The sequence below is a fragment of the Hevea brasiliensis genome, chromosome 7 (assembly GCF_030052815.1).
Source record: "Hevea brasiliensis isolate MT/VB/25A 57/8 chromosome 7, ASM3005281v1, whole genome shotgun sequence".
Taxonomy (NCBI): Eukaryota; Viridiplantae; Streptophyta; class Magnoliopsida; order Malpighiales; family Euphorbiaceae; genus Hevea; species Hevea brasiliensis.
This window is the reverse complement of record NC_079499.1, coordinates 99065442-99093044: the sequence shown is the minus strand read 5'-3', so window position 1 is coordinate 99093044 and position 27603 is coordinate 99065442. Positions and strand designations below refer to the sequence as shown.

The 27603-nt window shown below is 39.3% G+C and overlaps 1 non-coding gene across 1 annotated transcript; it reads left to right on the top strand.

Annotated features, from left to right (window-relative positions):
• The first annotated feature begins 5845 nt into the window (after positions 1-5845).
• Positions 5846-5952, top strand: LOC131181795 (small nucleolar RNA R71). The gene has a single exon (XR_009150272.1). It is a non-coding gene; the product is annotated as a small nucleolar RNA R71 (small nucleolar RNA).
• Positions 5953-27603: the final 21651 nt, after the last annotated feature.

Here is a 27603-nt window from a genome sequence, read left to right as displayed (position 1 = left end):
GTCGCGGGTTGTGTAGCTCTCGGCCTGAATATCTGATGATTCGACACAACCTGCGACATAAGCTAAATCGGTTGTGCTGCAGGTTGTGTCGCTCTCGGCCATTTTTTTACTCAACTTCAAAAATTTTTGCAATTCAATTTTAATCTCTTCCAAATGGCTACTCTGATCAAAATACACCAAATTTCTCCAGATTTAACCTACAAAACAAGTAAATTCCAAAAATTAAACTAAGAAGTGTGAAAATTATAAAATTGACTAAATATATGTTAATATCTATAATAATAGCTATGAACAAGGGTAAATTGTGTGCAAAAATTACACCTAAATGATGATCTAAAATACATGCATCAAATTCCCCCATACTCAAACTCTTGCTTGTCCCCAAGCAAAATTTCATTAAAACTCATTTGGAAGGGAATAGAATCAGTCTTTGAAAACACAAAAATCACAAATCCAAACCACCAACTTACCCCTAGCCACCAACATTCCAAGTTCCCACCAGCGAAGCACAAAGAATGAAGTAATCACTCTCAACAATTACAAAATAGCTAAGAATTAACCAATCAACCCAAGCAACAAATACTAACCAGCTACAAGAGTCAATTGTGCCAAAACAAACCTAAATGAAATAGATAGCCAATGTGTCTCAAATAGATGGTGAGTAATGTATGGAAGATTATATTGCCAAACCCATATGCAAGCATAAAAGATTTAACTCTACTAATGTAACAAGCATTTTTCAAAAAATCATTAGGTCTTTTTAAGGGTTGTAATGGGGTCAAAATAGAGTAAAATTGTGTTAACAAAGAAAGGGAATAAGGAAAACAAAATATGAGAATAATATTAATCATGAAACTCAAAGTGCATCCATTTTTTTTTAATAGAATTTTTTTTTAACAAGAGGAAAGAAATTCACAATGAATCTCAAGTGCTATCACAATGATTATATAAAGGGACTACTTTTATACTCTTTTTTTTTTATTTGATTTTGTATGTGTCCCCATTTCATGTCACACCCAAAATTACCTTTGGGATATTTTGGTGACCTTTTTTTTTTTTTTTTTTTTTATCAACTTTTCACAATTACTCTAGCACCATTCAAGATGTTTCAATCCTCCAAGTTTTTTTTTTAAATCAAAAATTTTTTATTATGCACTTAATTGCTAAAATATTATTCTCATAAATAGGTGGTAGTGTTTAGGTTTAATGGCTAGGTAAAAGATTTGGGTTCCAAAGAAATTAGGAAATTAAGGTTCAAGGGGGTTTGCAAGGGTTGAAATGAGATTAAGGTAGGTTAAGGCTAAATGTGAGGTTTAAAATATGAAGTTTAAAATATGAAGGAATGCCTAAATCATATTCTTATCAAATGCAAGTTAAAAATTTCGCTTTGAAAGATCTAGGATGCTTGTTCTAGGAATGGTGAAACGACGATGACCATTTTCTTCCTTAAAGGCTTATTCAGACACTCAAAACTCAAAATAACTAATCAGAATCTGCATACCTAGATGAATATATTAATTTTCAGCTATTAAGTAAGAGAAAGAATAATACTTAAGACTTTGTACCTAGCTGGAACTTTCATTCCACTAACCATCTAAAGGCAAGTTGGATTGCTTGAATAAGCAACTTATGGAATTCAAAGACTGGTTTAAAAATTCAAAAATTTTAAAAAAATGAAATGCATGAGTGTAAATGTATAGTCAACCTATATGTAACTAAGTATGCTTAACTAAGTATATGAAGCTATGTGCAAGTGTATGTATGTGAATATGTACAAGTATGAAGTGATGAATGAGTATGTCACTATATGCAAGTGAAAAAGGAAAAAATAATTTTTGCAAAAAATTTACCCTCTCCCCCATACTCAGAATGAACATTGTTCTCAATGTTAAAAGATTGCAAGAAATGGGATAATTTGGCTATATGTGCAGAAAATGGGTGGCTCATATGTGCATAAATAATTATTACCCTGTTGCATAAGCGATAGCACAACTTGTGTTGAAAGTGACACAAGCTGAGATAAGAATTGTTACTTCATGGAAGTGCAGCCAATTTAATTAAGTAAAATTTGGACAGCTGCTGCACTCATTGCAAAAGAAACAGTGCAATGGAATCCATTAAATCAATTAAATTCAAAAAGTTGAAATAGAGAGGTTAAGCTCAAAAATATAGCCATCAAGTGTAAATCCAAAGTAGCAAATCAAAGCAAGTGAGCAATGTATTAAAGATATAAAAGAAAAATGTACTTTATGAGGAACTAAAAAAAATACTGAATAAGTAATGTTTCAAGTAAAAGAAAAGCAACACAAGCAAAATATTAACTAAACAAGTTACTAAAAAAAAAAACTAATTAATTAAGCAACTAAAATAAAGACATGAAATGTTTTTTTTTTTAAATCAAAATGGGTTAGTGGGCTTTTGGGCTTGGGCTTGGTGTAGCTGCTGGCCCATTCTGGTGAAGTGAGTTCTTATCCTGCAAAACAAACAGGCGACACAAGTTAGAACATAAGGATAGGGGGGTTGTGTCGCAGGTTGTGCAACAATCTGCCCAAAAGGGTGCCCAGCGAACATAAGCGACGACACAAGCAAACCCGGTTATGTCGCAGGTTGTGTAACAATCTGCCCAAAAGGGTGCCCAGCGAACACAAGCGACGACACAAGCAAACCCGGTTATGTCGCAGGTTGTGTAATCTGCTGCCCAAATTTGACAAAATTAGAGAGTACCTAAAAAATCGAAACAAATTAGATTTCAAATGATTAGACCTTCATAACATGAATTCTAATTGTTCAATTTGTTATGTTCATCAAATACTCATAAAAAATAATTTTTTCAAAGCACCAATTCACACATCCACATTCAAATAATTTTCTTGTTAAACCAAGATGACAAGGTTTGGAAAATTCTTCTCTTAAAATTAACAAAGAGGGCAATGAATCCAGCAAGAATTACCAACAAATATTCAACCAAAGAAAGATGAAAATTATAAGTGAAGAAATTTGAAACTAAAATTTAAAGCTAAAAATTTAAAGCTAGACTAAAACAAAAAATTTTATGCTCATTTGCTTGCAATGAAGTGTATCCCATTTGCACAAGAAAATTAGAACAATGTCAAACTCTGAATAAGGAGTATAGAAAAAACTTAAAACAAACATATATATGAAAGAAATAAAGAATCAATGAAAAATCATGAGTTATGCCCAAAAATGCTAAGTTTAGGTCTTTAGCTTGACCATACTCACTCAAGATTTTATGGAGAATGAAAGAGATAGCAGGTTGCTATCTTCTCAATTGGCTCACCAACTGAATAGTGCCTCAATCTTTGTCCATTTACCCTTGAAATTACCAGATTTTTCACCAAAAATTTCCACAGCACCATGAGGTAAAATTTTCACAATTTTGAATGGACCGAACCACCTTGATTTTAATTTTCCTAGAAAAAATTTTAACCTTGAATTGAATAAGAGAACCAAATCTCCTTCTTTAAAGTCCTTTTTCTTGATATTCTTATCATGCCATTTTTTAGTTCTTTCTTTATAGATCCTAGCATTTTCATAAGCATCAAGTCTCAATTCTTCTAATTCATCAAGTTGCAAAAGTCTTTTGTGTCTAGCAGCTTGTAATTTTAGGATTTCCTTTTTCACAACATCCTTCATTGTAGTATTCAATCTTCTTTGGTGTTCAATAGAAGGTTTACTATTTGGCTCTAGGAATATCCTATGCATACAAACTATTGGACTAATTCCCTTTATATCATCAATTGCATAACCCAAAACTCTTCGATATTTTCTCAAAACTCTCAACAATTTTTCATTCTCAATATCAGTCAAAGATGCATTAAATTTAACAGGATATGTTCTATTGGGTCCAAGAAAAGCATACCTGAGGTTGGAAGGAAGAGGTTTAAGATCTACCTTTGGGGCATCCTCTACCTTTAATGATGGTGGTTTAATCTCCAAATTTTGCACTTTTTCAAGTTGAAAAATTTTGGCTTCAGGATGTGGTGGAGAGCTATCCAAGTGTTGTGCAAAAGCAGCTATGTTGTGATTGTCATCATCAATGCTCCCACCATGGACTAAGCAATTTTCAAGAGGGTCTTGTGGATAGCTTTTTCTGAAATGCTCTTGAACAATCTCATCAATAATGTCTACCCGCAAACAAGACTCAACTTCTTCATGTTTCCTATTCATGGCTGGATTGATGTTGAAAATCATTTGATCATCTCCCACTCTAAGTGTCAATTTCTCACCCTTTACATCAATTAATGCACCAGCTGTTGCCAAAAAGGGTCTTCCCAATAAGATAGGAACTTTTGTGTCTTCTTCCATATCTAGAATGACAAAGTCCACCGGAATGTAGAATTTCCCAACCTTGATAGGCACATTTTCTAGAATGCCTTCTGGATACTTAATTGAACAGTCAGCCAATGAAAGATACATGTTTGTGGGCTTCAACTCTCCCATATTCAACTTCTCATATATTGAAAGAGGCATTAGGCTGACACTAGCTCCAAGGTCACATAAGGCATTTGCCACACAATTATCACCAATATGACAAGGAATGGAAAACACACCCGGATCTTTGAGTTTGGGAGGTAACTTCTTCTGAATTATAGCACTGCATTGCTCTCCCAAGTTGATGGTGTCATAATCTTCTAGCCTTCTCTTGTTGGAAAGAATCTCCTTCAAAAACTTGGCATAACTTGGCATTTGGGATAGTGCCTCAGTGAATGGCACATTGATATACAACTTCTTTAGCACTTCAAGGAATTTGCCAAATTGTTTGTCTAGCTTATGCTTGATGAATCTTTGAGGGTAGGGAAGGGTGGGCTTGTAAGGTTCAGGTGGGATGTATGGTTTCTCTCCCTCATCTTGCTCACTTTTGCTTTCTTCTTCTTTTTCATTTTTCTTGCTCTCAACTGAATTTTCTTCTTTTGTGCTCTCTTTTTCTTCTCTCTTGTTTTCGCTCTCTTGACCAACTTTCTTACCACTTCTCAAGGTTACAACCTTACATTGTTCATGAGGGTTTTGTGGTTGGCTAGGTAGTTTCCCATAGGAATTGCTTCCTGATGAGCTTGCTTGTTGAGCCAATTGAGTCTCTAACATGCGGTTATGGACTTGTAATTGATCCATGGTTTGTCTCATGTGTTGCATTTCTTCCTCCAATTTGCTATTCATCTTACTTTGTTCAGCAAAAAATTTCTCCATCATGCTTTCCAAGGTTGGTTTCGGTTCATGAGGTGGAAGGGATTGTTGTGCTCTTGCTTGATATCCAAGTGGTGGCTGCCTTGTGGGCTGAAATTGAGGCTGAAATTGAGGCCTATTCTACTGCATAAACTGCTGGTTATGAGCATAATTTGAGCTTTGACCTTGTTGAGCAAAAGTTGCTTGTGGTCTCCATGTTGAGTTGTTCACATTAGAGTAAGAATTTCCCATAGGTTTCTGTTGATAACCTCCTGCATAAGCAGCTTGTTCTTGCAAATAATCATCACCATAAGAAGAGTAATCAACTCCACAACTTTGAGTTCCATCTGTGTAGGCAACTTGTTGCATAGTTGTAGGAGTTGAGGTTGTTGCCTTTGTGCAAAAATCACTAAGAAGCTGAGTCAACTGATCAAATCTTGCATTCATGTAGCTAACTGAGTCAAGTTCATAAATCCCAGCTTTCTTTGGCTCAAGTGCTCTAGGATTTCCCCATAAGTGGGTATTATGAGCAATCTTCTCTAATAGATCATAGCATTCTTCACTTGTCATTCTCATGAAGTCTCCTCCTGCTTGTGAATCAATTGTGTTTCTTATGGCTGGAGTAACTCTGGTGTAGAAATTTTGAACAATCATCCATTTCGGTATTTCATGATGAGGACATTGCCTTTCAAGCTCCTTAAATCTCATCCAAGATTCATACAAAGTTTCATCATCCCTTGGTTTAAAAGCTACCATCAAATTCCTCAAATGAGTAGTCTTCCCAGGTGGGAAAAATTAAGATAGAAAAGCTTGAGATAGCTGCTCCCAAGTAGCTATAGTAGCTTGTGGAAGTGAGTCATACCACTCCAATGCTGAATCCCGAAGAGAGAATGGAAATAAGGTGAGCCGAATCACTTCATCTGAAACTCCAGGCTGCCTTTGTGTACCACATATTATCAAAAATTTCTTCAAATGAGAATGAGGATTTTCAAGTGGACTACCTCCAAATTGTGAATTCTGAACCATTTGAATGAGACCAGTCTTCAACTCAAATTGATTAGCTCCAATGATAGGTCTGTTATCTCTCACATCTGCACATCTAGGAAAAGCATAATCTAACATGGATCTTCTCTTAGGATCATTTTGATTAACAACTTCATTATGCCTATTTTGCTCATTTCCTCCATTGTTTCCACCAATAGCTCTATTTTGATTCTCCATATTTTTAATTGTCTCCTCTTGCTCAAATCTTTGTTGTTCTTCTTTTTCTGCTTCCTTTCTTCTCTTGTGTTCCTTTTTGTTGGCTCGACAGAATTTTTCAATTTTAGGATTAAACAACAATTCAGTGTCGCTTGTGCTTTTCGACCGTCTCATAAACAAGAAAAGTACCTGAAAAACACAAGGAGTAGTAGTGAAAATAAAAGAAAATAAAAATTCTAATTAGCTTAAAACAATTAAAATCCAACTTAAAAACAAACAATTCCCCGGCAACGGCGTCAAAAACTTGATACGGTGTGTCCGCAAGTGCACGGGTCACAGTAGTATAGTTTTAAAAAAATGATATCGATCCCACAGGAAATTATGCTTAAATTGGAAATAAAAGTATAAGCTAATTAGAATGACAAAATTTAAAGGTATAAAAAATGAAATCTAAAAATTAAAATTGGTATTTGAGGAATTTAAGCTAAATCAAACAATTAACTAAAATTAATTAAACTAGATTACCAAAATTTAATTTGAAATTTCTATTTATCAAATTGAGAGGAAATAAATCTAAATTCAATAAAAATTAAAGTGATTCTAGAGATTGGATTTTCTATATTGTTTGCATGTGGTTTATCCCTAATTTAGCCAAACACATGAGAATTGCATTGCAATTTTGAGGAAAATCAATTCTTAAATTTTTGAAACCTTTTTCAAGCATTTCAAAGTTGGTTTTCATTAAATCAAACCCTGTTTTCACGGTATTTCAAACCTAACAAAAACCCATTTAAAGCTCTAATTGATTTTTGGAAAGTTCCCCTTAATCCTCTTAGCTTATCTCTAACACCAAGAAAATAAAGTTTATTGCAAGATTATCTATCCCTAATATTCACTTTTCAGTCCATCTATTAAGGATTAAAGCTTAACTTAATGAGGGCCCATTCATCAAGCAAGGCAATAAGCACACAAGCAATAAATCAAAATGTAACAATACTCATTTAAATGGCTAAATCAGTTCAAAACCACAATACAAAACAATATTTACAAACCCATCTCTAGAATCTCAAACAACTACTCACAAATCATTGTTTCAAGACAAACCCAAGTGTATAAATGAAGAAATAATGGAAATCTAAGTTAAGGAATAGAAGAACCTAGAAAAATGCAGAAGAATCTACTGCAGAAACGTGTAGAACGAGCTCCTGCTACTGCTGCTGCAGAAATGCCCTTCACGTGCTCCCTCTTTCTCACTTTCTTTTCTTGCCAAAAATGCCTCCCTTGCTCTCTATATGGAAAGAAAATGATAAAGGGGACTTTATATAGGTGAGGGGACTGCCCTAGAATGGGTAAAAAGGGGGAAGGTTCCAGAGAAAGTGAGGTAAAAAGTCAGAGTAACGCAAATGCCACGTCAGCCATTTCTAGTAAAAACGACATAAGCTGGATCGGTTGTGTCGCAGGTTGTGTAGCTCTCGGCCTGAATATCTGATGATTCGACACAACCTGCGACATAAGCTAAATCGGTTGTGCTGCAGGTTGTGTCGCTCTTGGCCATTTTTTTACTCAACTTCAAAAATTTTTGCAATTCAATTCTAATCTCTTCCAAATGGCTACTCTGATCAAAATACACCAAATTTCTCCAGATTTAACCTACAAAACAAGTAAATTCCAAAAATTAAACTAAGAAGTGTGAAAATTATAAAATTGACTAAATATATGTTAATATCTATAATAATAGCTATGAACAAGGGTAAATTGTGTGCAAAAATTACACCTAAATGATGATCTAAAATGCATGCATCAAGCGACTATGTGGTAGTCGTGAAAGAGCTTAGACAATCAGCAAAAAAACATTTCGACAAGGATACTTCTGGCCTATAGCTGTAAACGATGCCAATAATCTAGTTTAACAATGTAGAAAATGCCAAAAGCACGGTTTCATCCCTCGAACCCCTGCAAAAAAGTCAACAGTAATCGAAAGTCCCTGGCCATTCTACCAATGGAGAATAGATGTACTCGGACCATTTCCAAAAGTTATTGGATCTAGGCAGTATGTTATCGTTGCCATAGACCACTTCACTACATGGTCCAAATCAAAAGCAGCATAACTCATCATTGCTAAGAAAGCCATATCTTTTTTCAAGAAAAATATCTTTTTTCATAGCGACATCCCCAAAGTGATCATCACAGACAATGAACTCAGTTTAAAGGACACAAATTTAGAGGATTTTGCACAGAATGGGAATTGACCTCAAGTTTACCTCAACATATCATTCACAGTCCAACAGCATGATAGAAGTCACTAACCAAACTATCCTAAGTTTGCTAAAAAGAAAACTAGATAAAGAAAAGGATGATGACAAGAAGAGCTCCCATTTGTACTATGGGCATTTAAAACTACTTCCAGATCAGCAACTAATGAAACTCCCTTCTCCCTAGCATACGACTCCGAGTTAGTAATCCCCATAGAGATCAGCATCTTAAGCTCTCGAACAGAGAGTCCAAAAGCAGCAATGAATGATGAATACCTCAAATTCAATTTTGATCTAGCAAAAATAATAAGGGACTGAGCTTTCATTAGAATGGCAAAATATCATTAGAGAATGACAAGCATGTATAACCAAAAGGTAAAGCACATATCCTTTACTGTTGGTGATATAGTAATGAAAAGACTAGATATTTTAAGAGGTATAGTAGGACCAGGAAAACTAGGAAGCAATTGGGAAGGACCATATGTAATTTCGAAAGTAATTCGTTCAGAAGTTTACAAGATCGCTTACCCAGGTGGGAGCGAACTCCCATGGGCATGGAATGTTTACAATTCGAAAAAATATTATCAATAAATGAGAAGTTCAAATTCAGTTTTCAATAAGTGTTATCCGATCTTTGAAAAAACATCTAATCTCTACACATTATCACCGATCTCTAAAGATAAAAAATGTCAAGACATCATCCAACGCACAAAGACCTCATCTGAGCCACAAAGACCTCATCCGAGGTGCAAAGACCTTATTTGAGGCATAAAAACCTCATTCGAGGTATAAGGACCTCATCTAAGATATAAAGACCTCATCTGAGACATAAAAACCTCATTCGAGGCATAAAGGCTTCACCTGAGGCATAAAGCCCTCATTCGAGGCAACAAATCTTGCCCAAGGATAGACCTCATCTGAGAAACTAAAGTTCTTACCTAAACTTCACTCAATAATACCGAGCTCTTTGCGCTAAAAATTAACTCAAACTTAAGGCGCAGACCTTTAAAGACTTTTTAGACCTCTAAGAAGTTAAAGATACAAAAAGAACAATCTTTCAGATAAAAACTAAATAGATTAGCATAAACAGTCTTAATAAAAAAAGAAGATGTGAACAAAAGAGTCATATTTCATTAAATAAAGGGGTAAGTACAAGTCATTCAGTAGGTGGATCCCCACTCACCTGTACATCATCATTTACACTTACAGAACCCTTAGCCTCCTTATCCTTACTTTCACTCTCAGGTTCAGCACCAAGGGCAAGCTTTTCGAGCCAAGCGAAGTCCTTATTCAGATAACGTTTCAGTAGCTCAGCAAGAAAGGCCACTATAGGCTTGCACATAGGTGTTGGCCTCCTTTTCAATTATTTCATTTTCTTTCGCCTTAAGCTCTTCTAAAAATTTAGCTAGATCAGTAGCTTGACTCGCCTTGGCATCCTCCAGCTCTTTACGTAGTCGAGCTACATGCTCTTCAGAAGATGGCACTTGCTTCTCTAACTCATGCACCCTAGCACCAGTAACGGTCAGATTATTCTTAAAGGCCATAGCTTCATTGACTGCCTTAAACATCTCCCGCCTAAGGAAGTTCACCTTCTCCTTCACCATATGTTGAGTGGCAGCCGCCTCTAGGCTCAAGCTCATGGATTGATTAAAGAGATTATTGATACTCTCTGATCCCATTCAAGCTCAATCTTCAGAAAGGCATAGGGTCGCTGTCGACACCATATTTTGGTCGATCCCAGAAATCAATAAACTTTGAAATCGATCCCCATCACCAAGTCTCCATTCGTTTCTGATCTCTCTTCATAGGGATCTAAACCGACACCGAGTCTTCTTGCCAGACGATCACATTTTTATCTCTCTCCAAAGAAACCGAACCAATACCAAGTTTCCGTATCACTCAAATCCTTACCGATCTCTTGAACCAATTATTAAGTCTCTTGGCCAGTTAATCACATTTTCGATCTCTCGTCAAATGAAATCAAACTAACATTAGGTCTTCGTGCCATCCAGTTTTATATCCGATCTCCCTTTTAAAATTTTATGGATAATCGTTTAATAATGATAAGGTTTTAATCTGGTTTAATGATGCTTTCGATCTTAAGTGTTCAAATCAGGTTTCCAATTTTAATAATCTTAAGTCCCGTTCGGGTTTTGTTCTCAGCCGATCTCATGCTTACAATGTTTTTCCGACTTCTTATACTTGGATTAATAATCACTTTTAAGTTTGATGTTCTAATTGGTTCAGACAGTCAGGCGCTTGTACAATTTAGATTCGTTCCGATCTCATCAAGTCAGTGAACAAAAAGAAAGAACTTCATTTCATTTCAAAATAAAAAAATACAAGTCATTCGGCTGGAGGATCACCCCCAGCCTGTTCTACATTTTGTTCACCATCTCTATCACCCTCAGCCTCCTCCTCGCTATCCTCTTCGTCTTAGGGAGCCAGGTCCACCATCCAGGAAAAGTCCTCCTCGGGATAACGCTTCTTGAGCTCGGCCAAAAGGTCCCCGTGGGCGTTCACATAAGCACCGGCCTCCCTCGTCACTGCTTCTTCTTCTTTCACTCTAAGTTCTGCAGTGAGGCGAGTGACATCAGCAGCTCGAAGCGCCCAAGCTTCTTCAAGAACATGAGCTGCTTGGCCAATTTATCCTCATAGAATTTCATCTGCCCCTCAATTTCAGCTATATAATCTCGAGCGGATGAAAGTTGAGCTCGGGCGAAAGCCGCTTCCTGACCCACCTTTTGGATCTCCTGCTTTAAATGATGAGCCTTTTCCCAGACGATATGTTGGTTCACCAAACTCTCCATGCTCAGGCTCATAGTCTGGGTTAGGATATCGTCGAGACTGTTTGGGGTCAGCCTATTCCGATCCTCTTGAAGGCAGATGGAGGCCCCCAAAACCTTAGCCAAACTCGGATTCTCTCGAACAGTTTGGTTCTTCTCCAGAGAGTGAATCAGGACTTGAGCGCCGCGGGAAAGGGTCCTTGTAAGAGGTTGGAAAGGACCCCCTTCCGCACTTGGAGCAACTGTCGGAGGTGGCGGTTCTTCTTGTCGAGGAGGAGACCGGATCACTTCTACTTCAGGGATCGGCGGTCCCGAGGGTCGGGGCGAGCCTCCCTGCATCTCCTCTGGGTCGTGCCTTGGCGTCTGAGAGGCCTCGGCGTGCTTCATCTCCCGCACTTTTCTGGAGACCTCTCTCTTCTGCTTTCGGCTCTCCTTGGAAGCCTTGCCGCTCACCATGCCTGCACAAAGAAAAAGTCAGTGAGTTCCCTAAGGTCCAAAGATCAGAGATATAGAAAGTACTAAGGCCGAGGTCAGAGAGTTGAAACCCGCGTTCTTCGTTGGTAATCAGCTGCATTGTCCAATGATGCAGTTTGGCTGTCACCGCATCTAAACAAGAGAACTTCTGAGTGGCCGCCTAATCTTTCAGCTCCATCACCATTATGCCCTCTTCCCTATTCAGGGTGATGCGCTTCGGAAGTGAGGGGCCCAGATGCAGCCAGCTACGTGGGAAACCCTCAAAACTGTTCGGAATCTTGCTCCTCAAAATAAAGAAGCGGTTCTTCCAATTCTTCAGTGAGGAAGGCAGATCGGTAAAAAGCCCGCAATGCGGCTTCGCCTGAAAGAACCAATACTCGTCGTCCTTTCGATGAGTTAGCCTATGTAGCTCAGCGAACACCTTCATTATTGGACTGAGTCCCTTAGCTCGGCAGAGGCCTTTGAATGCTACCAGGATCCGCTATGAGTTCGGATGTACTTGGGCTATACATACTTGGTGGAATTTCAGAACTTCCTTGAAGAAGTCATCAAGGGGAAACCGCAGCCCGGCTTTTAATTGCTCTTCGTATACCATGATCATATCATTTTCTTCGAAGAAGTGATCGGCTCGGAGGTCGCCATAACACCTGATAAGTTCGTATGAATCGGGCTAAAGGTTATATTCTTGGCTAAACGTTTGCAGATAGGTTTCTTGAACGATTGACAGCAGCTCATCCACAGGAAGGTTTTCTCTCCCTGAGGGATGCACTCGTATTGAGGGTCCCGCTTGACCACGAGCTGAAACGGAGGTCATGGGAGCATCAGATCGCACGCTTGGCCCAACCACCTCAACTTCATCTGACGACCACGAGACGTGAACGGAAGGGGGGCTTGCCGCTCTCTAACCCTCGGCGCCACTCATTTTCAAAGAAAAGAGAATATTTAACTAAAAGAAAGATCAAAACCCTTGCCGGAGTATGATCGGTGTCGGAAGAACTTGAAGAAACTAGAGAATTTTGGAATCGCTCGCGAGATGCTGAAAATGACATAAGGGAGCAACTGGCTGACCCATCCCCTATTTATACCCGTCTGAGCATTTAATGCTCACAATGTCCCAAGCGGCGCATCGGATAGCGAGATTCGCCAGCTTTTCTGACACGTTACAAGAACATTCCAGAAACTCCATAAATAAATAAGGGGAGGTCGGCTAGTTAAAGATCGGCGAACTAAGGTAGATGTTCAGAATTACAGATCGGCTAAAGGCTATTAAGTTAGGAATCAGATCGGATAAACACACTTAGAGATCGAAAAATAACCAATGCAATAATAATAAAATGATAATTGTCAAAATAAGATTTCATTTCCAAAGGGTCGGATTACATCATTTGGGCGATCTCAAGAGATCGGATTACATTAAAGGTCAGATCACATCATTTGGGCGATCTCTGGAGATCGAATTATATTAAAGGTCAGATTACATCATTTGGGCGATATCTAGAGATCAGCGGTACATCCTACCTAGTAAAGACCTATGTTAAAGCCTAGTCTCGTGGCTGAATCAAAAGATGTGTTTGATCAGGAAACCAACCATCGATATCGGATAGATGTACAGCTCAGATGGGGTGACTATGACTCTCATGAAGATAAGAGAGGTCGTCGTCAATGTTATCGCTCGGAACCAAGCCGCAGTCGGGACACCTAATGTGGTGAGGAGCCAAGTAAACTTTGAAGGGCAGTCACCAATGATAAGAGGGAAATTAGCAGTCTTCTCGCCCGAAATCGGTTTGCCGATTAGATCGGTCAACTGACTCGAGATCAACACGATCGACATTTTCGATCTGGATCGGTAAATTAGTCTGGTTCTCTCTCTGTCATTAGAGGTGGCCATTGTGATTTTCTGATCACCGGGGTCATAAATTTTCAGTCGATAAACAAAGGGAACAGTCAGAAAAAGATCAAAAACAGCTACCATGGTCGGATTGTGGCTAGAGCAGTTAGAACAGGAAAAGTGAGACAGAAAGAGGAGAAAATGAAATGCTGAAGGATTTCCCATTAAAGGTATATATAGAGAAGGTCTGAGCATTTATTACTAGCAGAAAACGAAGCAGATGCCTCGAAAACCGAAGGAATAAATGCTTTGACTGAATCGGCCCGGATAAAGGAGAAGACTCAGGAATGGGAGAGATCGGGAGAGGGGGCCCAGCATGAGAGATCGGAAAAAGATCATATTAGGGAGGTCGGAAGGAATGGGAGATTGAAAAGCAAGGAGAATAAGACAACTTCCAATAACTGTCGTCATAATCAGAGCCGAGGTAGTTAAAGCGTTGCAGACGAGATCAAATCTCCACCGCACGCCTCTTTTGCAGAATCACCTATATTACTGACAGTCGCTAGGACGTGTCATGGAAGTCCTGTACATCTCGATCTCCACCGTTGATCTTACTTGTAAGGACAGGTCCAGAGCCCTTGGATCAAAGAAGAAGACGATAAGACCGTCGCCTTTTATTCCCAGCCCTCGGATCGCTCTTGACAAGAAAATTTTGAGCCGTCAGATTAGAAAAGAGAATGGACAAATATTCTGAAAAGGATCTCAGCCGTTCATTTTGATTCTCTTTAATTCCCAAGCATCAGATCATGTCCTTTAAAATCCAAACCTTCCATCTCCCTCAAAGAAAATCTTGACCCTTCATTGGGAGCACCCGGTCCCTATAAATACCTGTATGAAAACTGTTGAAGGGGGACGGAAAAAGAAAAAAGGGTGGTGATTATAGTGGAAAGGCTCTGAAAATCAATTCAGTTTTGCTACTCTGCTATTTTAATCTTTCAACATAGAAAAGAACTTCAGAAACCAGTTTTCTAAAGTATTTTCTCTGAAGGAGTATTGGACACTAGAACTCTTTATTTTTAGTTTGTTCATTGCTCTACGATACCCCCCCCCCCCCTCTTAGTTTCAGTTCTGTTGTCATCACTTTTATATCCACTTTTATTTTCCAAGCTCAATTTCATTCGAACCTGGTTATTGTCATTCCGGCTCAACTACACTCTAACTTGGTATTCTTCATTTCAAAGCAAGCATTAGTCCCTAGACTATTAGCACGCAACTCTACAACATTCGTGACTCCATTAGTTAGTTCAATAGGTTCAACCCCCTACAGGTGAGTGTCCGAACTGTTGCCTTATCCAGTGTTTGTTTTTATTTTCTTTATTTTCATGCTCGTAATTTTCGTCAAGTTTATCTTATGTTAAAAGGCCCCTACGTAGGTGTTTATTCTGTAACATCCCCACTGTACGTGTTCTGTACGTTCAGTTGTTCCAATAGTCAAATAACAGTCCAGGCAAGTTAGGATATTTGGAACTAGACTTCGGTGATAGTGAACAGACATATAATGATGAAATAAATAAAAAGAAAATACAAGAAAAATCAAACAAAAATGAAAGAGAGAAAATGATGCTAAGTTAAACGAGCTAGCACCACAGCGATGGGTGACCGCACCGAGAAGGCTGTTATCGACCCCAGGACCGCGGGGAACCCTCTGAATTTAATTTTGAGACATAAATAAAATTTTATTGAAATGTAATTGACACTAAAAACATCAAAGAAAAATTAATAGATTAGTACAAAGAAAAACGAAAAATCGAGAAACAGACAAAAATCGGTATTACCGAAAAAATCGGGAATATAATCCGAAGTGGGGTATTTTGGTCATTTGACACCTAGAGTTGCCTTTTGACCTCAATGTCCATTAAAAATAAATGATATTACACTTTATAAATGTCTTAAAAATTAAAATTGTGGTACATTATATTAATAGTGCAAGAAATGGGGTATAAAGTGAATAATTAAAATCTTTACATATAAAATTACTTAATTAAAAGTGAGTGGGGCACTAAGGGGTATTTAAACACCTAAAGGACATGTGTATGTCCACTAAACACTTTAGTTTTCTGCATCATCTTCTCCAGCCGAAATGGACCACCATGAAAACACCATGGGCAAAGCTTCCAAATCTCTCATGCAAGCACCTTCACGCCATGTTTCCACTTAAATTCTTTCATTAAACTTGGTCTACACCTCTTGGGCAGATTATTGAGAACAAAAAGGAAGATATTTGGTGAAGTTTTGATAAGCTTTAAAAGTTTTGATAAGCTCCAAAAGTTGTAAGTGTCCAAAACCTCTCCCTTGCTTTAGTAAAGCTTGTGTTTAGGTTGAGGTGAGTGTTTTGGTGAAGAGAAATGAAAGAAATAGTGAGAAATGGACTTGTCCATTTTCGACAGCCATGAACCCTTGTTGAGCTTGAGTTATTTTTACTTCTAGTGAATGAAAATGAAGGTTGATTAATTCAAATGAAAGTTGTAGTAAGTTTGTGCATAAGTATGTGCATGTAGTGTTTAGATTAAAGGTGTGAAATGGAACCTTGATGCCTTGAGCAAACTGCCATGTTTGGCAGCCCCTAATAGCATGAATTTATGTGTGAACATGTGGTTATTAATGATATATGTTAATGTTAAATTGTGGGCAGCAAGTGTAAGTGATATTGAAGTATGAATATGTTGAAGTATATGTGTAATATTAACATTGAAGTATGTTGAATTTGGGTGGATGTAAATATTGAAGTTTAATAGTGTATTGTGTGCCTTGTGCACTTGAGTATTCTACCCAAAATTTTTGCTGGAATTGTTTACAATATATGTATGGAAGTGTTGTTGATTGAATATTGTAGTAATGAGGAGGAGAAGGAACATCAAATTGGGAGTGTATGTGCTTTGTGCAGGTTGTGTATTGGAGGCAGCACCTAAATTAGGCCGTAAGTGCCAAACTGTGAACCTAATTGGTATGAGGCCAATATGGGGTGAAACTAGACACCAAATAGGCCAACTTTCATGCAGAAATGTTGTCAAAATTCTGCCTAGAAACTGACCTTAAAAAGTGACCAAATCCGGATTAGTGCATTTGAGGCCTGAAAACTGACCATTTGGGCAGTAGTTAGTGTTTAGGCCATAACTCACTCAAAACAGGTCCAATTGACCTGAAATTTTGACCATGAATAGTTAAAACCTATATCTACAAGTCTTATGAAGACACCAAAGCCCAGAAATGATCAGAACCAAGTCAAATGGCTTGCACAAGTTCGGGCATAAAAACTGCCGAACCAAAAGTGACATAAAAATTGATCAAATTGTGCACTAAAAGTGCAATCTGTCCAGCTTTAGCAAATTGACTATATCTTGGTCTACACAACTCGGAATGACCTGAAATTTTGCTCCGTGTGCAATAAGACATAGAGCTACAATTTTGCTTCTTTGACCAAAAGCTAAAAACCAAGGGAAATAGGACTTTAAGCTAGACCAATCTAACACACAAAAATTGAGAATTTGACATTTTGCATACAGTGATGCTTGAAGCATTTTGCCAATGAATGCCAACTTGTAAAAATGGTAAATTGCACTATATTGGCAGCATATTGAGATATAAATTGTGACATATTGATGCTAGAAACAACTTATCCATATTACCTAAAAAGGTCAACATATGCATTGACTTGTGAATTATATAATAGTTAGTAAACTCCAAAAATTGAAGAATTAAACAATTAATTAATGATGTGCCCTAGTTTGCCTAGTTGACTAGTATGGATAGGTTGGCATGCCAATAGGATTCTGATAGCTGTTCTGTAAATGGCTTAATGCCATACTGTGTTTTTACGGTTTATTATGCCGCACTGTGACTTTAATAGCTTACGGCTATACATATTGTGTATTTATTTTTGGCTTAATGCCAGATTGACTATATGGCTTTTTAGCCACGTTATTTGCACACCGGGAGACACTTTGTGACCGATGGTGTGACAGCCCGAGGACTAGGTACCCAGTGCTAGTATATCCGTTTATCGATGCAGTCAGATATAGGCTACAGGCGATAATTCAAGTGCTATTAAATTCAAATACCTAAATCCAGTCTACTGACATACAGCACCACCAAAAATTTGTAAACACTTTATTTACTTTATTTTAGTATATATTTCTTTATATTTGGCACCACTAAGCAAAATTGCTTAGCGCGTTGCTTTTGCAACGCGTAGGTATTGGAGATACAGCTGGGGAGCCCAGCAGACCTACGACCAGGTGAGACGTCAGATCTGCACAGGAGTCCAGAGTCATCTGCACTGCATTGCATACATGGTAGGACTTAGGATATCTTGTATTTTGTACTTTTGTTGTATATTTGAAATTCAGCCCTGTATTTTATAATGTTATGAAAGTTCTAAGGTTTGTAATATTTTGTACATATTAAATAACATAGAAATTTTCTATATATATTTAAATTATTATGGAGTGTATTATGGAACTGTTTAATAACTGTAAAAGTCTATTGACTTTACTGAGAAATAGAGACTGTGAAATATTTGAGATTTTGATATCATAATATTAAACTGTTTTCAACAGGTTTGGAAGGACAGTTTGTCCTAAATATAGACGGCACCTTGCCAAATTTTTATTACTAGTCTTGAAACACTGATTTTAACAAAGTGTGACAATAGTATCAACATGATATGAATATTACATAAATGACTTCTTAAAATCAACTTGAGTTCAAGAAATGAGATAATCACAGACTAGGTGTTCCGGCACGCCGTGTAGCATGCCTTGCTCGGCTATACTATAGACGGGTGAGGGGTATTACATTTTCTCTTGAGTTTATCTTTTGATACATCAGTTCATGTTATTTATCTGTTCTTAGTCTTTATTATCTCCTAATATAGGCGTTCTGGTTATGGGTAACGTGTAGGTAGTTTGATAAAACGTTGGTAGCTATATCTTAACATGAGAATTTCCTTAAAATAATTAAAGTTTGGATAATAAATCGGAGAAAAATTATAAAGTCGAACCACTAAACACGTTTTGGAGATAGCCTGGTATAGTAGGGGACCGAGATAAGATCGGATCCCAGACTAGTAAGCGGAAGAGAGAATGTTGCCTATCAAAAGGTATTGCTAAGGCGATCACATAGGAGATTGGTAAAAATTCAGTCCGCATCCCCTACCTAGTTATAAGGCACCAACGGGATAAGAGAAGCCTTATTCGAGTTCTCAGCTTCTACGGATGCCAGAAACTTTAGTCTAAGGTCTTCACGATATACGATCGCAATTAAATCTCAAGAGATCGTAGGAGAGTTCTTATCCGATTCTCAATCAAAATTTTTAATAATTATTTAAAGAAATCGGAGGAGAGTTCTTATCCGATCTTCAATCAAAATTTTCAATAAATATTAAAAGAGATCGGAGGAGAGTTCTTATCCGATTCTCAATCAAAATTTTTAATAAATATTAAAAGAGATCGGAGGAGAGTTCTTATTCGATTCTCAATCAAAATTTTTAATAATTATTTAAAGAGATCAGAGGAGAGTTCTTATCCGATTCTCAATCAAAATTTTAAGGAACATTAAAAGGAGATCGGAGGAGAGTTCTTATCCTATTCTCAACCAAAATTTTAATATGTGGAGATCGGAGGAGAGTTTTTATCTGAGATCCTTCATTTAAACTTTAAATAAATTATCCCTAGAGATCGGGAAAAGCCTTTACCCGGATTTTCTCAAATCCAAACTAAAATAGCACAATACGCAAAGTAACCCCTTAAACAAAAACTGATACACAACACCAACTCACTAAGGGTCATCTCATTTATTTATGTATCTGGGTAACCCGAACCAGTGAAAAATTAAATATTCTCTTTTATCAAAGGGATTAACATCTTCATTCTAACCCCCCTTAACTACCGATTTTAATTTATAAAGGGCATAGTGTCAAATCTGTTTGCCCTCATAGAGGGATGAGGCGGGGTGCCTAACACCTTCCCCGCCCGTATACGGACCCCGAACCTAGAATCTTTGTTTTCGAAGTGGTTTCATTTTAATTTATTTTCACAAATGGTTTTCTTTAATTTCCCTCAAAATTAAAGTGGCGACTCCTCACTCTTTCCCACTTCGGTGAGTGTTCGTCCAGGCGACCGCAAAATACATTGCGACAGCTTGGCGACTCCACTAGGGACTCCATTTCACCTTAACCCCGGATTAGAGGTCCAAAAGCAGATTTAATTTTATGCTCAAACTGTAGTTAGGTGGGTTTAATTTACAAAATTGGAAAATCTCTATCTATTGATTATTGTTATTTTTACTAACCATTTTGCTTATCTCGATTGTCTTATTCCCTACAACACTCTTCGTCTAAAAAAAGGAAAGAAAAAAACTCCCCCGTACTGGGAAGAGGTAAAGGTGTCCCTTCACACACTGAATACTCACACAATGTCCTCACACACTCCAGCCCTATACCCAGGCTTTCTTACCCTTTTAGGAAAATAGGAGGGAGTCATGTAGCGGTACCGATGGGTTTTACCCCATTAGTATCCGTGAAGGCTTTTGCTCATATTGAAACTCGTTCTATTTACTGTGATACCTGTGGAACTCTCCCGTTAGTATCATGGTGATAGAATGGGGCTCTACTATTTATAGTGGGGGCAATTTGGGAACCAGTGGCTTTTAGAAATTTAGACCTTGAGCTAAACCATCACAATAGCTGGAAGCCATAGCAAACTACCTCATAAGATAGAAATAGCCAATTAGGTAGCACCTACCCGGTACTAGGATTTTCCCGGTTATAGGACGAAAGGGACATACTTGCTCTTATCATATTCTATTTGTGTTTTTATTTTGAGGGTAATCCTAGATCATACTGTTAGGAGGATCTGCACATTTTCCTACTTTGACAAATGTGTGGGTGTTACCCTGCCAACAATATAATTCAAATTACCCGAATTTACCCTGTTAACAAGTTTTCTACTTTGGCCTTATAGAATTAAGGTCTATAACAGAATAAGCATCATTTTTAACATGGCATCCTCAAGTCAGTCGGCAGAAGAAGTTCCTAGACAAGAACAAAATGCTAAACCGTGGTCCAGACCACCTCATAGTTCAGTACCCCCACAAAGTGATGCCACCAAGGCAGATACTAGCCCGTTACCTCTATTGGACCTAAGTAAGGTTGAGGTCAGAATGACCGATCTCGAGGGTCTATCTAGTAGTTGGAGATCGCTTCCCGATCACATCAAGGTGAAGTTCGAGGAAAAATACGAAAGGATTACGACCTTGATACGAGTCAAAGTCCAAATTTCAGCATTAAAGGCCATGCTGTCGGTTTGGAACCCCAAGTATGGAGTGTTCTCCTTCAATGATATCGATACTACCCTCACTATGGAAGAATATCAGGCATTGCTAGAAATTCCTTATGCGGTGCAGAATCGGATCTACTTACACCTTGAGCATAGGCAGACCTGGAAACGGTTTGCACATATGTTGGGAATTCCCCCTGAAGAAGCGAAGGCAAGAGAAACTATCAAAGGAAATACGCATGGATGGTATTGGACTTACCTCAGGAAGTGGTTAAATCGATACATCCAGGATGAACAATGGGATCAAGCTTCATTGGTGCTTGCTTTGGGGATCTATGGCTTGATTTTGTTCCCTGGGCCTCCGGAAATTATAACCGGCAGCGTTGTAGAGATATTCTGGGCAGTAGAAAAACAGAAAGTCAACCCGATACCGGCAATTCTTATAGAGACTTTATTAACTCTTACTTACTATCGTTAACAAGGGAAGGGGTCCATCAAGTGTTGTTCTCAATTGTTACACCTCTGGATCATCAGTCACATGTGTCCTATAGAAACAAAGGGGTTAACTTGGTATCTTGACCAGCCTCTTATTGAAAAGATGATCAGATTAGTAATCAGCCCAAAGGACGAGCTGCAGTGGCAATAGCGGATTCTGAGCTTCAACAGCCATAACTACTGTTGGAAGAAATTGTGGACGTCGGGTCAACCTATTTTGTTCAGCACAGGGGGTAATCATACAGTGTCCCTAATTGGAGTGACCGGACACACAATTTACATGCCAGCATTAGTAATGAGGCAGTTCGGCTCAACCCAGTCCGCAATCAGTATTGAAGAATACCACCAAGGTCATTTCTATCATAAGCTCGATAGTGAAGAAAAGTTGAAAGTAGCTCGCAAATCCTGGGAAAATATCACTATGATGGAAAGGTTGCCTAAAGGTCCGAGTGTCACGGGCAATTATCTTAAATGGAGGGCTGGCAGGGATCAAGGACACCTAACTGCAAATCTAGCCAAATTCGAAGGCAGTGACCCTCGTCGAAACATCCTTTCAGAAGAAGCTAGTGCTCATTTGGCTGACTCTCTACAAAAGGCGAATACCGAAAATCGACAATTACAAGAACGAATAAGACAGTTGGAGGACCAACAGCAGATCCTCAAAAGAAAAGTAAAAGGGTTAAGGGAAGGAGCAAGGGCGGAAAAAACGGAGTTTGAGGAACAAGAAATGCGATGGGAAGAGGAGAAGAGCTCTCTCCAAGATACAATGAAAGAAGCAGAAATACAGAATGGCAAGCTTCAAGAGAAAATGAAATACCAAGAGATACTCATGGAGGAGTATAAATAAGAAAGCAAAAAGAAGAAGCTTGAACTGAAGGAGCAAGCACAGCTTATCAATGATATCCTGAGAGAATGTGCTAAAGAAAGGAAGGGAAAAGGAAGACAAGCCACTCTCTATCAAGAGCTAAAAGAAAATGTTGACCAGCTTGAGAGAATGATGGCACAGGGGAAACAAGAACTCTTACCTGAATCCAAGTATGCCCTGATAATATTCAACCCCACCAGACAAGAAGAAAGGCTGTATGAATATCTCAGGAAATGTCATGACATTATTAAGAATCTCCTTGAGCCTAGGCCAATGTAAAGAATGCCATGTATGAATTATTCGATTAATGGAATAACTTTGGGCCATTGTTTAGCAAAATTGTGAATGAATAGTATGTCTCCCGTAGGAACCCCCTCGCTAGGGTTATGCAAAAAATTAGATGTGCCATATGGACAGGTATCATAGATGCTCATTCAATCCAGTCATTCATCATCAGACTATCGAACGATGCCATGATAAAATTGATGCAATTATTCTTCTGCAGAATTCATTCTCAGATGCCACTGTATCCTTTCTCCAAACCAGGACCTTTAATTTTTTTTACAAAATTAGAAATTCATTAAAAACTTTTTTTTACTCCCTACAGAAAATCAACATTGCTTCAAATAAAGCAAGCCTGACCAGACACGCAGTTCAACCCAGACGAGTGTACTTAACGAGGTCACGAATAAGAAGGCTAATGGAAGACCAGGAACAAGTCCAGAACCTATAAGGACAAGTGTCCGAATTGAAAGACCAGGTCTCAGAGCTCATGAGACTAATGAAAGAGATGTCCCATAATAAGCCTAGCTCAGAGCCTAACTTACCACTACCTCCCCCACCTCTTACAACGGTTGATTCTCGTCATGCTTCAACCTCTTTCACCTTTCAGCCACCTATCCCGGATCCGACAATTACAATCAATCCGCCTCCCCTGAATAATGACCCTCTTTTCTTCCATTACCCGACTGTCCCAAATGCCAAGCCATACCCTTCAATTCCGATCCCTCCAGTTCATTCCACCCCTCATTTCCCAACTGGGGGAGTATTTCATGCAGTAGAAGGAGAAAATAAGACGAGAGAAAATGAGAAGCTGTCTGCTCTAGAAGAGAGATTAAGAGCAATAGAGGGACTGAACATGTATAGTTCAATTGATGTGGCGTCACTAAGATTGGTGCCTGATGTGGTGGTGCCGCCTAAGTTCAAAGTCCCGGACAGACCCGCGCATTCACTTGGCCACTAAGATAATAAATGTCTGCCCTGACAGAAGACGATAGACTCCTGGTTCACTTCTTTCATGAGAGTCTCTCCAGGGCAGCCTTGAGGTGGTGTATTCAGTTGGACAGGAGCAAATTACGCTCCTGGAAAGATTTGGCTGACGCTTTCCTGAAACAATACAAGTTCAACTGCGATGTTGCCCCCACAAGGAGAAACCTCCAAAACTTGGTGCAGAGAGACAGGGAAAGTTTCAAGGAATATGCCCAGAGATGGAAAGAGAAAGCCGCAGAAGTATATCCTCTAGTGACTGACAATAAACTATGCTCTTTGTTCATTAAGACGTTGAAGGCACCTTATTTTAATCTGATGATTGAGAACACCTTCAATAGCTTCTCGGACATCATCCAAGCTGGCGAGAGGATAGAAGCTAACTTAAGGATGGGACGACTACAGGAGTTGACTGAGAATCCTACAAAGAAAACTACCAGTTTTGGCAAGAAGAAAGAGGGTAATGTGCATTCCATCACTCGACAGAACACCCAATCTTCATTACCTCCAAATAACTACCAGCCATATCCTCCCCCTCATGGCCCAACTATTGCAAATATTCCACCCCCTCTCCCAAATTATCCTCACCCATGCCCACAGTATCCGCCACCATCAACTTACCAGCCCAGACCACTTCCACAACCCCCTCAACCCAGACCACCTCAAAATAACCCAAGACCCCAAAGAAATCCTGATCCACCTCTTCCCCTCCCACTCAGCGAAATATACCGATATCTCATCGGTATAAATCAAATAGTGCCGATTCCCCTTGACCCAATTCAGCCGCCATATCCCAGGTGGTATGATGCCGGTGCCCGGTGTGAGTATCATGGAGGGGCACAGGGGCACTCTACTGATAATTGTGGAGCACTCAGGGGAAGGGTGCACGCTCTAATTAGAAACGGGTGGCTGAAAATCGAAGGGAATGGCTCCCTCCCCAATGTCACCTTAAACCCATTACCCAATCATGGTATGGGCAATAGAGCGAATATGATAGATTTGGAAGGAGAAGGGTCAACCTTGGAGGTAGATCAATTGATTCCTCACTTTGAGGAAATTTTTACAACAGCAGTAAGGGAAGGATACCTCTACCCTCAAACGCTAGAACCTGAAGGCAATACGGGATGCCCCTACCACGGAAGAGCAGCTAACCACGAGCTACAAAATTGTGAAGAGTTCAAACAAGAGGTCCAGAACTTACTATCCCTCAAAGTCTTAAGATGCCAAGCAAGGTCGAAAATGGAGGGCGGAGTAAATATGGCTAGATTTGGCCAGAATGCCTCCACTTCTAATCACCGAATGATCTTCTCTGCCCCAGCATCATCACCACCAGTAACAATTATCCGAACCCTGCCCCAGCTCCCAGTCATGAACACTCATGCTGTACCTTGGAACTATAACTTCCAAGTTTTCACTCAAGGAGCATTGAGCAATACACCGGCCCCTAGCCTTGCTTCACCCTCAGCACCTCCTAAACCATGCTTCACTCCTCATGAGCACTTCAAGATGACTTACGCTGGACCTTCTAGCAATGCTACTCCCCAATCAAACCCCCAGCCCGTCACTACCATAAAATCCTCCCCACTTGAGCAAGAAGTTGAGTTTATAACCCGAAGTGGGAGATGTTACGGGAGTGAAGAAAAGGAAAAGAAGAAAGGGAAAGTAAAAATGGGAAAGCCACGAGGGAACACGGAAGAGGAGGTTGAGAAAGCGGAGAAAGCAGAACCTATGGAACCAGAAGAACAGGAAGAACTATTGCTTCAAATAATGAAGCAAAGTGAGTACAACGTGGTCGAACAGTTAAGGAAGACACCTGCTCGAATTTCACTATTGTCACTGATTCTGAGCTCAGAGGTGCACCGTCAAGCCTTGCAGAAAATTCTGGATTAGGCCTTCGTAAACCCCGACATCACACCGGGGCAATTTGAGAAGATAGTGGGACAAATTCAGGCATCCAGTTTTGTCACTTTCTCAGAAGAAGAGATAGACCCAGCAGGCTTAAACCACACCAAAGCTCTGCATGTAACAGTAAAATGTAAAGGTTGCATAGTTGCCAAGGTACTCATTGACAATGGATCTGCACTCAACGTCTTGCCCAACGCCACCTTGGCCAGGTTGTCGGTCGACCGGTCAAACATGTGTCAAAGTGCTATGGTGGTAAGAGCTTTTGACAGCACGAGGAGAGAGGTACTAGGAGACATTGACTTGCCACTCCAAATCGGTGCATGCACTTTCAATGTCACGTTCCAAGTGATTAACATTGAACCTGCATATACTATGTTGCTAGAAAGACCTTGGATCCATTTAGCAAATGCCATATCGTCAACCCTGCATCAGAAAATTAAGTACATCATAGATGGCAGGATCATCACTGTGAAGGGGGAGGAGGCCATGCTGGTCACCAAGCCGCAATCACTTCCTTATGTGGAAGCAGCTGAGGAATCATTGGAAAGCTCTTTCTAGGCTCTTGAATTACAAGAAACCACCTCCAGAAATGAAGGGACTATGGCTATGGTAGCGAAGGTGATGCTGAAGAATGGGTATGAGATGGGCAAGGGGTTAGGTGCTACATTACAGGGGATTGTCGAACCTATACCAGCTATCCAAAAGGTTGGTCGTTGCGATTTGAGTTATGAGGAGGACGCCCTCATGGATGGACGATTCTGGATGAGAAGTATGCTTCGGGATCAGAGATTTGATCAGAAAATCGGGAAAATGAAGGTAGTCCCGAAAATCACAGAGGTCTTCACCAAGCCAGTTATTGAAAATCCGGCAGAAACTGAAGAATCACCCGATGAACCATCCATTGATGTCATCCATCTCGATTCCTTGTATGAAGCTCTAGTCTCACCAATAGCTGAAGGGCAAGAACTGGACAACTAGACGGCAGAGGACATTCCTGTACTCAATTTCGAGTAAAGTACTTTTGGTTATCAACACTTGATCATTTTGTCCATGGTGACAAGCGTAATGCTGTAAATGGACCCTTTTCTTATGTTATAAATATTAATGGGTTAATAGCGCATTTTTACATCCAATTCTCTTTTCCTCGTTTTGCCATTTTCATAATATATTCTTCTTTCATTTCTTCAGGACCATTCATCAATTAACACCTAATAATTCAATAGACTCAGAAATCCCTCTGGTTAATTTTGAAATCTCCATAACTGCCATTACTTCAAGTGATTCTGAGTAAGAACTCGCAGAAGAAAGCGAGGAAAGAGATGAACCTTCCCTGGTGCCTTGCGGGGACGAAACGCTCACCGTGAATTTAGGCACATAAGAAATAAAAAGGGAACTTAAGGTTGTGAGGAGTGCAGAATTAGAAGATATGGTCAGTTTGCTCAAAGAATTCTTGGATGTATTTTCATGGAGCTATGACGATATGATCGGTTTAGATCCTCAGATTGTGACACACAAGATTCCCCTAATTCTCAGAACAATCCCGATAAAGCAGAAGCTAAGAAGAATGAACCCTGAAACGCTACTCAAAGTTAGGGATGAAGTCAAAAAGCAGTATGATGCTGGGTTTCTGGAAGTAGTCAAATATCCTCAATAGATAGCTAACGTTGTCCCGGTAATGAAGAAAGACGGGAGAGTCAGAGTGTGCGTTGATTACAGGGATCTTAATAAAGCAAGCCTGAAAGATGATTTCCCTCTCCCGCACATAGACGTGCTAGTAGATAATGCCGCAGGATTGGGCAGATGTTCATGTATCGATGGAGCGTCCGGGTACAATCAAATCCCCATGGATGAACAGGATAAGGAGAAAATCGCTTTTGTCACTCAGTGGGGGGTATTCTGTTATTGGGTCATGCCATTTAGCTTAAAGAATGCAGGCGCTACCTACCAACGTGCTATGGTCACATTGTTCCACGATATGATGCACAAAGAAGTAGAGGTGTACGTGGATGATATGATC